Consider the following 12,364-nt stretch of genomic DNA (forward strand, 5'->3'; position numbering starts at 1 on the left):
ATTTTTCTACACAGTATTTCTAACACGCTTTATATTCCAGGCATGTGTTTATTTCACTTGCCACCTGCCTCTCACACTGGAATGAAAATTTTAGGAGGGTGGGGACTTTCACCTGTTTTGTTCAAGGCTGTACCCCTAAGTGTCTGGAACACAGGCACACGGGAAGCTCTCAATCTGCTCTCAATGGACAAAAGATCAATAAGGCAGAAGGTGATAAAGGGACTTCCAGCACAGAAGCACAGAGGTGAGTAAAGGTGAACTCAGGAGATGAGGGGATCTGGACCTGGCCGGGACCTGCCACTGACCCGCTGTGTGATTCCTGCCCTTCCTTCCCGTCTCTAGACTGTGTCATCCTTCGTGAAGCCAGGGTTGAACTTGATGACTGTAAAGGCTCCTCCAGCACCAGCTTTCTCACATGTGGATCTTAAGCTGGTAAAGAAGCTGGTTTGGTGGTGCCTGGGGCCTGAGGCTCCCAGAAGTACTGGAGGCTGGACCACAGGGGAGAGAAAAGGCGAGGCTATAGCCGAGCACGCAAGGACTTGCCTGTAAGAGGAAGACCTGGGCTTGCCTTTCTCCCCTAAAGACTTCTGACTTCTCTCTCTCCTTCCTGCCCTCCCCCCTCCACCCCACTCCAAGCAGGCTTTCTAGTAAAACCTGAGTGGCAGGAAAATAACTTTTCGGCCACTCCTGCAGTTTCCAGCTCAGGCGTCTTCTGGTTTGCAGCTCCTCAATCTTCCTCTGTGGCAACCCTGGACGCTGCTTCTCCGGTATCTCCGGTATCTATTGCACCTGGTGGACATCTCTGCCTTCCCTGGTGGAGAGGCTGGCCTGGGAGCAGACACACCCACGCTTGCTCCACTTGCTGGCTGGGGGACCCCTGCTCTGAGCCTCAGCTTCTCGTCTGTGAAGTGCAGAGGGTTAAATGAGATAGTGGATGAGGCTTGTTTAGCACCATGTCTGGTAAACAGTAGGCTTTGAAGGTTTGCCTCCTTTGCCTCCTCCCCAGGGAGACTCACAGCCCTGGCCTGTTCACCCCTGCATCCATGCCTAGGCCAGTTAGTTGTGTGCTCATGTGGCATGGCATTGAATCGTACCCATCGCTCTGTTCCTGTACCTGTCTTCCCATCAGATGGGAGCTTCCTGGGAACGGGAGCCGTGTCCCCCTAAATCTGGGGCTTTCTGAGGTCAGGGGTTGTAACTCCCTGGGAGGTTGGGGTGGTAGCCAAGGCCCTCCCCAGTACACTGACCCAACTGGGGCCCCAGAGACCAAGACTCGCCTTGACTCTGCATTGTGGCCTGGTTTGATGCAGAGAGTAAGCAGGAGGCGTGTTTTAGGGAAGAAGGAAGAGACACTATTTGATACTCTACACCAGACAGACCCATCTGGATGCCTGGAGCAGTTAGACAGCTTAATGACAGTCAAACAATGCACAAATACAAAGAACAGATGAGGTTAGAAAAGGGCCACACTAGGGCTGAGCAGGACCCCAGCAAGACAATTAACTCCTCTTGGTGAAAGCCTCTTCTCCAGGATCAGATGATGCCAATCCTCTGTATAGTACTTTTATGTAGCCCAGAATGTGATTTCCCAGGGAGCCCCAGGGGAGGGCATCCTGCCAGCTGGAGGAGAGGACACTGAACAGCTCCTTTTCTCTGCTACTGATAAACTTTCCTGGCTTTGCCCCACTTTTTGCACCAGGGGCAGAACTCTGACTGTTCCTCCACAGGGATCAGATTCACAAACAAGAGCCAGCGATGGGGACTGAAATTGGGAACCAGCAACCCCGTAGACCAAGGAGGGGAAGCCAGAGGAAGACATAAGGAAGGCAACCAGGACACATCACACAGGCCAACCCAGGAGGCCAGAGAGGAAGAATCAGCCTCTTGGCCCTTTCTTGGTCTTCTCTCCCTTCTTGGAGCAGCAGACGGGCATAAAAGACAAATGAGGCATGGAGGTCAGGTTCAGGAGGCCATGGAGAGGAGAGTGAGGATTCTGGGCCTGTGGGAAGGTGACCAGTGTGGGCTGCAGATTGTTAGATGATGTAGGCAACAGTGCGCTGAACAGAGGAGGAGGCCTCAGGGGATGGAGAGGAAGTTAGTGGCCTCAGAGGATGGAGGTATTGCCTCTTCGGGAAACAGCTTAGTCATGGTGACCCAAGGTGGGAACATGAGACCTCCTTGTCCAAGTCTGCCTCTCAGGACCATCTGCCATCACCCCGTCCCTTACAAAGAGTTGTCCTCATCCATTCACATCCCCCAGGATGTGAAATTCGTGACCCATTCCTCCTGCCCCCACAGCTAAGCAACAGTTCAAGAAGGTCGTTTCTTTTGGAGAGTTTCTAGCTCTGCAAGAGAAAGAGCTGGGGCCTCTTTGAGCTGGGGATGAGCTGGCATCAGGGCCTCTGCATGTGTCATGGGATATGAGCTCATCCTCATTACACTGGGCGGGGGATGGACAGTTACCCGGCCTCTTCATGTGGGCCTGTGGGGTCACTCGCACAGACACCGAGAGGATCTCCCCTGTACACATGCCTGTCTGTGCCCCAGATGGGGCAACCTGAGGGCAGAGCATGGGGCCTCTGAGCCCCTAAAAGGCTGGGGCTCCTCCAACCCCTCCCCTGCACACACACACGTCAGCTCCATGCTTCACCCTCCTCACCACACCCTAGCTTTGCCCAGTGACCAAAGACTCACACACACTGTCTTCCCTGCAAAGCTCTCATTATGCTATGAATCAGAGGGCGGGAGGTAGATCTGGCAGGTACTAGCCCCTGGAAACCCATAATACCAGTGTGGCTACCTGGGACTGACTGTAATGAGCTGGGGAGGGGCAGATTCCTCCTGTGTGATGTCAGCAGCAGAGCACAGGGCATGGGTGCCCATGTGTGAGGATACAGGGTTGGTTTTGCATGGGGGAGGGGGATGTCAGGGGGCAGGGTGGAGAGGGCTTTCCCAGCCCCAGAAGATGGCCATCCCTGTGCTAGGGCGGAGAACATGTGAGGTCCCAGGTGGGCTCAGGGACCAGAGAGGGCATGAGCAGAGGGTAGTATTCTGGAGGCAGGAGTCCCTCTATCTGTCTTTCCAGACTAAGCCCCAGGAGCATGGCAAAATTAGCACCATAAATAGATCTATTTGGGGCTGGGAGGGAGGTGCCTGTGAGGAAAACTATGGGGAAATCAGAATGAATCTCAAAGTTAGCCCCAGAAATGAGTATTTTCCTTGATATTGTTCTAATATTTCTTTTTTGATTAGGTTGTGAAGAAGAGAGTTCAAATGATGTTCATAAAATAAGCTATTAACCAATCATTAAAAAGAAAGGCAAGTCACAGCTCAGTTTTGTTTACACACACACACACACACACACACACACACACACACACACACACACACACCACTAAAATGCTCAATGGTAATTGTCTCCAGGTGGTGAGATGCACTGTTCTTTCATTCCTTCGACAAATGTTTATAGAGCACTGATTATATTCGACGGTTATGACAGGTTTTGGGGACATAGTGGAAAACACACCAGGCAAAACTCCTGCCTTTTAGAGCTTATTTTCCAGTGGGAGACATGGGAAATAAACAAGTGAACAAAAGCATATAAAAGGGCCCTCAATTGTTCTTAGTGAAATGAAGTGAACCAGGGAATAACTCTCTAGATGGGGTCTCAGGGAGGCTCTCTGGCAGGTCCCCACATTTACAGTGAAGGTGAAAGACACAGAGAGCCCCCAGAGGTGGAGAGCACTGGGCTTGTCCTAGTAACTGAGGACCCTCAGCGAGGGTCTTTGAACCTGAGGCAGTGGTTTGGATTGTATTCCAGGAGTGTTAAGTCATCATCAGCACCGGGGAGGGACAAACAAGCTCTAATCCCCACTCTGAAAGCTGGCTTAAGCTATTTTTAGAGAGTAGTTTAGAGAAAGTAATGGATGATCTAGTTTTGATTTTATACCTTCATGCATTTCCCCAAACATTGTATGAAATGTTTGTTTTATCACCATAAGAAGCAATCCTTATTATTTAATTTTTATGTATTATATATTTATTTTATATATATATATATATATATATATATATATATTTATATATTAAAGACTTAGAATGGTCCATGCTTTGGAGTTTTGGTGAGCATGGCGTTCTTAGAAACTTCTGTAACTACAGCCTTCAGCATAGGTCCTGGATAACTTCTAGCACATGGTAGCACCTGCAAAGCCTTCTGCTTGACTTTTTGGGCCTAAAGTTGTCAGACTCAACCCTACCCCACCCCAGGAAAGAGTTTATTTCCACACAGAATGGAGTTATAGATGTGTCTCGAGAGCAGATGGGTTATGGACTAGTGGCCAAGAGAATCCCCCAACAGCCCCATCCCTTCATGAGAAGTGATTCCTCCGACCTTTACACAATACCTCCAGACTGGACATCCCAGAAAGACATATAACTTTCTATTCTGTGCCCTTGGAAATGAATCCCACAGCCTAACAATGAGGAAACACTCATTTTATAGGTGGAGAAAGTGAGATTCGGAGGAAAAGCTTGGCTGAGGTCACAAAACAGGAGGAAAAGGGGATCAGGTTCCTGAGATGCCTCCCCTCACCTCCCTGTGCCCAGGTCGCGAGGATCACAGGAGTGAATGAGCCCCCAGAGCCCTCTGGCCAGGCAGGAGCTGTGTGTCCCTGTGAAAAGGGGCCCTGACGGGTTTTTTGCTTAAGGTTCCTATGATGAGTCAGGAAGGGGCTAGAGGAAATAGACCAACAGGAGCGGTGAAACCAGTCCATCTCCTTCACCTTGGGAGAGAGGCGAGGCTGAGGAACAGTATAAAGGGCACCCCGGCCCCTGCTCGGCTCAGTGTTCCACTAGAAGCTTCGGCAGCCATCCTCACTGTGAGTCAGGTAAGTGTTAGCTGGCAGAACCAAGGTTGGGACCAGGGTCTCCCACGGGCCAGAACATGGCTGGGGGTGGCCAGCCAGGTGGGTGTAGGTATCATTTGTGTGCTGGATTCAACAGGACTACTGTCCTTCTTGGAGGGCTCAGGTCACTGTGCTGAGGGCTAGGTGCCATGGTATGGAAACACAGAACAGACAGCAATCTCCTCCTACCCCATACTTTCTTGGGACCGTATTTTAGAGAGAGAGAGACAGAGAGAGAGAGAGAGAAAGAAAGGCAGAGAGACAGAGAGGCAGAGAGACAGAGAAATAGAAAGAGACAGAGAGAGGAGTAAGATGGGGATAAAGGGGAAATATGGCCAGTTTCTCTCCTAAAACTGATTGATTTGGGCTGACTGTGATTTTGCCTTCTTTATGGAGGCAGGGTGTCCGGGGACATGCTTGTAACTCTTGGCTGTGCTACCAAAGGGAGAAATGCAGCATGGGGAACACTTTCTATTTGGAGAACCCAGGCTGAGCAGGGACAGGGAAACCCAGCTTAGAAGTAGGAGACTTGAAAGAACCAACTCCAACTCTCAGCAACCTTCCAGCCCCCTCCCACCACCACCAGCTAAAGCTCAGATGTTCAGGAGAGAAAGCAGCTCTGGAGCTGAATAGGCCAATCTGTTCATTTTACAGAGGAGAAACCTGAGGTCCAGAGGGGCTAAATGACTTTCGCAGAACCACACAGCATTTCACTGGGAGATTTAAGCTGAGATCATGTCATGTGACTCCAGTCCAGGGCGTGCACCCTCACCTCTCAGATCCTCTCGGGATGGGCTACTGATTTTCCAGGACTCGGGAGTTCTCCAGGAGACCTTTCTTTTCGTGGCACCTTCCCTCTTCCTGTCATAATCCCAGAGCTCATCTCTCTTCTTTGTACATGAAGGTCAGAAACAAGGGAGAGACAAGGATAGGCAAGAGCAGGAGGTGAAGTGGTACCCAGCCCACCTTTGCAGAGCACCTCTGGAGAGTCCTCTTTGTTGTCTCTTGGGAACAAGAGGCTCCCAGGAGGGCCTTTCCCTGCCCCTCTCCATTCCTACCCTTCACTCTGCTGCTTCTGGGGAATGATAGCCCAGCGTGGGTGGGAGAGTACCCCCACCCAAGGGAAGAGAGGATGCTGAGAAACCAGGAACTGCTGCATATTTCCAGGGGTTCATCTACTTCCTCCCCTTCAATTAACCCTCTGACCCATCCTGATTTTCAGGTTGACCTAAAGCAGCTTCCAAGATGTCTCAGCAATGTACTCTGCCGGTGACCTTGCCCCCTGCCCCCAGTAAGGAGCCCCTCAAGCCTGTTTCTCCTCCCACCAACATCCAGCAGGAGCAAGTGAAGCAGCCAACTCCACTGCCTGCCCCATTCCAGGAGGTATCCTCGGAGATCCCAGGGAAGGATCCCATGGAGCTCGGGAAGAAACACACAACTCCTGTGAAGGAGGTGCCCAAGAAAGAGTGTGAGCCACGGCAACAGGAGCCACAGCAGCAGGAACAGCAGCAGCAGCAGCAAAAGTCAGAGAAGCAAGAAAAGCATGTGGAACAGCAGCAGCAGCAGAAAGAGTCAAAGGAGCAAGGAAAGCCTGTAGAACAGCAGCAGCAGCAGAAAGTGTCACAGGAGAAAGGAAAGCCTGTGGAACAGCAGCAGCAGCAGCAGCAGCAAGAGTCACAGGAGCAAGGAAAGCCTGTGGAAGAGCAGCAGCAGCAGAAAGAGTCAAAGGAGAAAGGAAAGCCTGTGGAACAGCAGCAGCAGCAGCAGAAAGAGTCACAGGAGAAAGGAAAGCCTGTGGAACAGCAACAGCAGCAGAAAGAGTCCCAGGAGCAAGGAAAGCCTGTAGAACAGCAGCAGCAGCAGAAAGAGTCACAGGAGAAAGGAAAGCCTGTAGAACAGCAGCAGCAGCAGAAAGAGTCACAGGAGCAAGGAAAGCCTGTGATACAGCAGCAGCAGCAGCAGAAAGTGTCACAGGAGAAAGGAAAGCCTGTGGAACAGCAGCAGAAGCAGAAAGAGTCACAGGAGCAAGGAAAGCCTGTGATACAGCAGCAGCAGCAGAAAGAGTCCCAGGAGCAAGGAAAGCCTGTGGAAGAGCAGCAGCAGCAGAAAGAGTCACAGGAGAAAGGAAAGCCTGTGATACAGCAGCAGCAGCAGCAGAAAGAGTCACAGGAGCAAAGAAAGCCTGTGGAACAGCAGCAGCAGCAGAAAGAGTCACAGGAGAAAGGAAAGTCTGTGGAACAGCAGCAGCAGCAGCAGCAGAAAGAGTCACAGGAGAAAGGAAAGCCTGTGGAACAGCAGCAGCAGCAGCAGCAGAAAGTGTCACAGGAGCAAGGAAAGCCTGTGGAACAGCAGCAGCAGCAGCAGAAAGAGTCACAGGAGCAAGGAAAGCCTGTGGAACAGCAGCAGCAGCAGCAGCAGAAAGCGTCACAGGAGCAAGGAAAGCCTGTGGAACAGCAGCAGCAGCAGCAGAAAGAGTCCCAGGAGCAAGGAAAGCCTGTGGAACAGCAGCAGCAGCAGCAGCAGAAAGAGTCACAGGAGCAAGGAAAGCCTGTGGAACAGCAGCAGCAGCAGCAGAAAGAGTCCCAGGAGCAAGGAAAGCCTGTGGAACAGCAGCAGCAGCAGAAAGTGTCACAGGAGCAAGGAAAGCATGTGGAACAGCTGAAACAGGAGAAGAAGGTCTTGGGCCAGCGGCTGGATCAAGAGCTAGCAAAGAAAGATGAGCAACTGGAAAAGAAAGGGGAGCAGCAGCTGAAGCAGTAGGAGGGGTTGCTGAAGTAGCCTCTTCTTGTCCCAACTCCTGGCCAGGTCCAAGAGACCAACCCAGTCCAGCCACTGAAGGGAGAAGTCTTGCCCCCTAAAGAAGCAGGAGGTGTAGTGTCCCCCAAATATAAGTAACCACCCCTAGGGGCCCAGAGGCCCCTGGAAATCCCACACAAGTGAAGAGAGAGCCAGTGGCCTTGCTTACCTCCAGTCCCCAGCCTGGGTGGCCCACCTTATCTGTGAACCTGCCTGACCCTGTCCTTCTGCATGTCCCTTGGATAGGGCTTGGCGGGGAGGGGAGCTATTGCCCAGCACCCACCCCTGATGAGCCCAATCCCAACCTCAGGTGTCCAGAGCCTCTGCTTGAAGAGACAGTGACTACAGCAACTCTGACTGCATCCCCACTACTATTGTTGAATCTGTGAGTGTGTACAATAATACAGAATAAATGCTGGAAGACCTGGGATCCTGTATTCTCTTTGGCTTTTTACCCTCTGTCGCTCACCGTATAGAAACCTGTGTGGGGGTTAATGGTTGCAAATGACTCTTGGCCAATTTCCAAAGGAGGACAGACATTTTGACCCCTTTTTAATTCTGCTCCCCAAACCATTCAATACATTCAACAGCTTCTAAAAATGAGATCACAACAACACCAAAAGAAAACAAAACAACTTCATTCATGCACCTGAAAGGAGCACTTAGCAGTCATGAAACAACTTCATTCATGCACCTGAAAGTAGCACTTGGCAGTCATGAAGAGGAGATAGGTTATTCTGGTTGGGGGAAGAGGATCTATTCATCTCAGTTCAACACTGCTTTACATTATAGCCCCGGAGCCCAATCCTAGCCCATGGCCAAAGGCACGGGGAGGGAGTGGAGGCTCCACCTGGGTTCTGGTCCCTGCCCAGGTTTTCTCTCCATAGAATGTCCTCATGGTTTCCAAGAGTCTTACTAACTGCTTCCATGGTTAAGGAAGACTTTAGGAAAGCAAAGAAGCAGAACTGGGCAAGATGGGGAGAGGAGAGACTCCTGGGACTGGTCTCTGAAGGAGAGAGTGACAGTGTCACTAAAGGAAGTAAAGGTTGGGCCAGCTGGAATCATGGAAGCCAAAGTGCTGAATAGCCTGGAGAAATACAGATCCAAGGTCATTGCAGTGGTTACCCTCCCTGACATTTCTGTAGCCTTTCCTGCCATCAATCACATCAGGACGTGGGGGCTCCCTCCTTCCTGGGAATCACCTGGCTCTAACTACTTAACCACATCATCTCAGGCAGGTTGTCTCAAGTTACCCAAAGCTATTTCATCACAGCCATGAGCATATGTCAGGGACATCCCTTTTGAGACTGCCATAGGCACCCAAACTCAGTAGGTTGAAGGGCACTTAGTATCTCTTACTGCCCACCCAACTCCAGGGACACCCACTGTCATTCCTCCTTAGGTATTCTCTCTCTCGGGTAATGATACCTTCTCTGCATTCACCGAAGCCAGAGACAACACATCATTCTCCACTCCTTTCCTTTGCTTCCCTACTCTCCAGCAGAGACCAAGTCCTTGCTATCCTTACCCACACCTCCCAAGCTTTGACTGAGGTCATTTCTCACCTGAACTATTGCAATGGCCCTCAAGCTGTTCTCCTTTGCTCCCTGTCTCCACACACCCTGCAATCCACCCATCACACAGAGGACAGGGTGTTCTACTTAAAATTCTGATCTAACTACCTCACTCCTTGAGTTAATGCTTGTCAGCGGCTCTCATTATTCAGAGGATGAGAATGAAGGCTCAAGTCCTCCTAACAGGACAAGAGTTAGAAGGAAGTCTGAGTAGAACTGGTTGGGAAGATTGGGGGCACAGTGAGAAGTAATCAGAAACACCCAGAATATGTGCAAATGTTTTTGAAGTCTTAGGTTTTGATTTTTTCGTAGACCTTATTTCTCTGTTATTTTCTTTTTTTAATTTGTTTATTTAACTATAGTTGATTTACAATATTGTGTTAGTTTCAGCTGTACAACTTCAGATTCTTTTCCATTATAGGTTATTACAAGATATTGAATATAGTTCCATATGCTATGCAGCAAATCCTTGTTGTATATCTATTTTACATATAGTAGTAGGTGTAATAGACCTTTCTTTAGAACAGTTTCCAATTTATGAAAAAGTCAAGAAGACAGTAAAAAGAGTTACCATACACATCACACCCAGTTTCCCTTATTATTAACATCTTACATTAGTATAGCACATTTATTATTATAATTAACAAAACTGTATTGGTACATTATTATTAACTGAAGTTCAAGGTTTATTCCTATTATTTTAGTTTTTACCTACTGTCTTTTCCTGTTTCAGGATCCCATCTAGAATATCACATTACATTTAGTTGTCTTGTCTCCTTAGGCTCCTCTTGACTGTGACAGTTTCTCACTTTCCTTGATTTTTGATGACCTTGACAGTTTTGAGGGGTCCTGGTCAGGTATTTTATAGAATATCCCTCAAATTGGGTTTGTCTGATGTTTTCTTCATGATTAGACTGGAGTTATGGGTTTTTAAGAGGAAGACCACAGAGGTAAAGTGCCTTTTTCATCACATTATTTAAAGGGGACATACTATTCACATGATTTATCACTTTGATCACCTGGCTGAGGTAACATCTATCAGGCTTTGCCACTCTCCTCATCCTCTCTCCAACATCCCATATTACTGTACTGTATTCTTTGGAAGGAAGTCACTGTGCAAAGCCCACAACTAAGAAGTGGGGAGTTGGGGCTTCCCTGGTGTTACAGTGGTTGAGAATCTGCCTGCTAATGCAGGGGACACGGGTTCGAGCCCTGGCCTGGGAGGATCCCACATGCCGTGGAGCAACTAGGCCCGTGAGCCACAACTACTGAGCCTGCGCGTCTGGAGCTTGTGATCCGCAACAAGAGAGGCCGCGATCGTGAGAGGCCTGCGCAAGGCGACGAAGAGTGGCCCCCGCTTGCCACAACTAGAGAAAGCCCTCGCACAGAAACGAAGACCCAACACAGCAAAAATAAATAAATTAATTAATAAACTCCTACCCCCAACATCTAAAAAAAAAAAATGTGGGATGTTAAGCTCCCCATCACTGAGGGTGGAGTGTCATCATAAATTATTTTGAATGTCCTGTATAGGAAATGTATCTCTTCCCTCTCCTTATGTATGTATATATGTATGGACATATGCACTTAATCATTTATTTATGTCAGCATGCACTCATGAATATTTATTTTATACTTTGGGCTATAACCCAGTAGTACTTTATTTTCTCTTTCATTGTGGTGAAATAAATATTACATAAAATTTACTATATTAATCATTGTACAGTTCAGAGGTATTAAGTACATTCATGTTGTCGTGCAACCCTCACCACCATCCATCTTGCAAAATTGTAACTCTGTACCTATTAAACAACAATTCCCCATGACCTTCTCCCCACAAGCCCTGGCAACCACCGTTCTACTTTTTTTCTTTTTTTCTAATCTCCCTTTTTCCCCTACACCACTGTTTCTTGTAACCACTATTCTCCCCTCTGCTACTATAAGTTCAGCTTTTTTGGTCACAAATATCAGGGTTTCCTCCCTTTCTAAGACAAAATAATATATCATGTATTATATCTATATTACATCAAATATAATATAATGTTATATACCACATTTTCTTTATCCATTCATCCACTGACATTTAAGTTATTTCCATATCTTGGCTATCATGAATAATGCTACAATGAACATGGGGTATCTCTTCAAGATACTGATTTCTAAATGAGAAAGAAATGAAGGAAACAATAGCAAAGATCAATAAAACTAAAAGCTGGTTGTTTGAGAAGATAAACAAAATAGATAAACCACTAGCCAGACTCATCAAGAAAAAAAGAGAGAAGACTCAAATCAATAGAATTAGAAATGAAAAAGGAGAGGTAACAACTGACACTGCAGAAATAAAAAAGATCATGAGAGATTACTACAAGCAACTCTATGCCAATAAAATGGACAATCTGGAAGAAATGAACAAATTCTTAGAAATGCACAGCCTGCCAAGACTGAATCAGGAAGAAATAGAAAATATGAACAGACCAATCACAAGCACTGAAATTGAAACTGTGATTAAAAATCTTCCAACAAACAAAAGCCCAGGACCAGATGGTTTCACAGGCGAATTCTATCAAACATTTAGAGAAGAGCTAACACCTATCCTTCTCAAACTCTTCCAAAATATAGCAGAGGGAGGAACACTCCCAAACTCCTTCTACGAGGCCACCATCACCTTGATACCAAAACCAGACAAGGATGTCACACAGAAAGAAAACTCCAGGCCAATATCACTGATGAACATAGATGCAAAAATCCTCAACAAAATACTAGCAAACAGAATCCAACAGCACATTAAAAGGATCATACACCATGATCAAGTGGGGTTTATTCCAGGAATGCAAGGATTCTTCAATATATGCAAATCTATCAATGTGATAAATCACATTAACAAATTGAAGGAGAAAAACCATATGATCATCTCAATAGATGCAGAGAAAGCTTTTGACAAAATTCAACACCCATTTATGATAAAAACCCTGCAGAAAGTAGGCATAGAGGGAACTTTCCTCAACATAATAAAGACCATATATGACAAGCCCACAGCAAACATCATCCTCAATGGTGAAAAACTGAAAGCATTTCCACAAAGATCAGGAA

The 12,364-nt window shown here is 47.6% G+C and overlaps 1 pseudogene; it reads left to right on the forward strand.

Moving 5' to 3' along the window:
• Nucleotides 1–4,850: 4,850 nt before the first annotated feature.
• On the forward strand, nucleotides 4,851–8,128 carry LOC137219363 (involucrin pseudogene; annotated as a pseudogene).
• The last annotated feature ends 4,236 nt before the right edge of the window (nucleotides 8,129–12,364 follow it).

This window comes from Pseudorca crassidens, chromosome 2 (assembly GCF_039906515.1).
Source record: "Pseudorca crassidens isolate mPseCra1 chromosome 2, mPseCra1.hap1, whole genome shotgun sequence".
Classification (NCBI taxonomy): Eukaryota; Metazoa; Chordata; class Mammalia; order Artiodactyla; family Delphinidae; genus Pseudorca; species Pseudorca crassidens.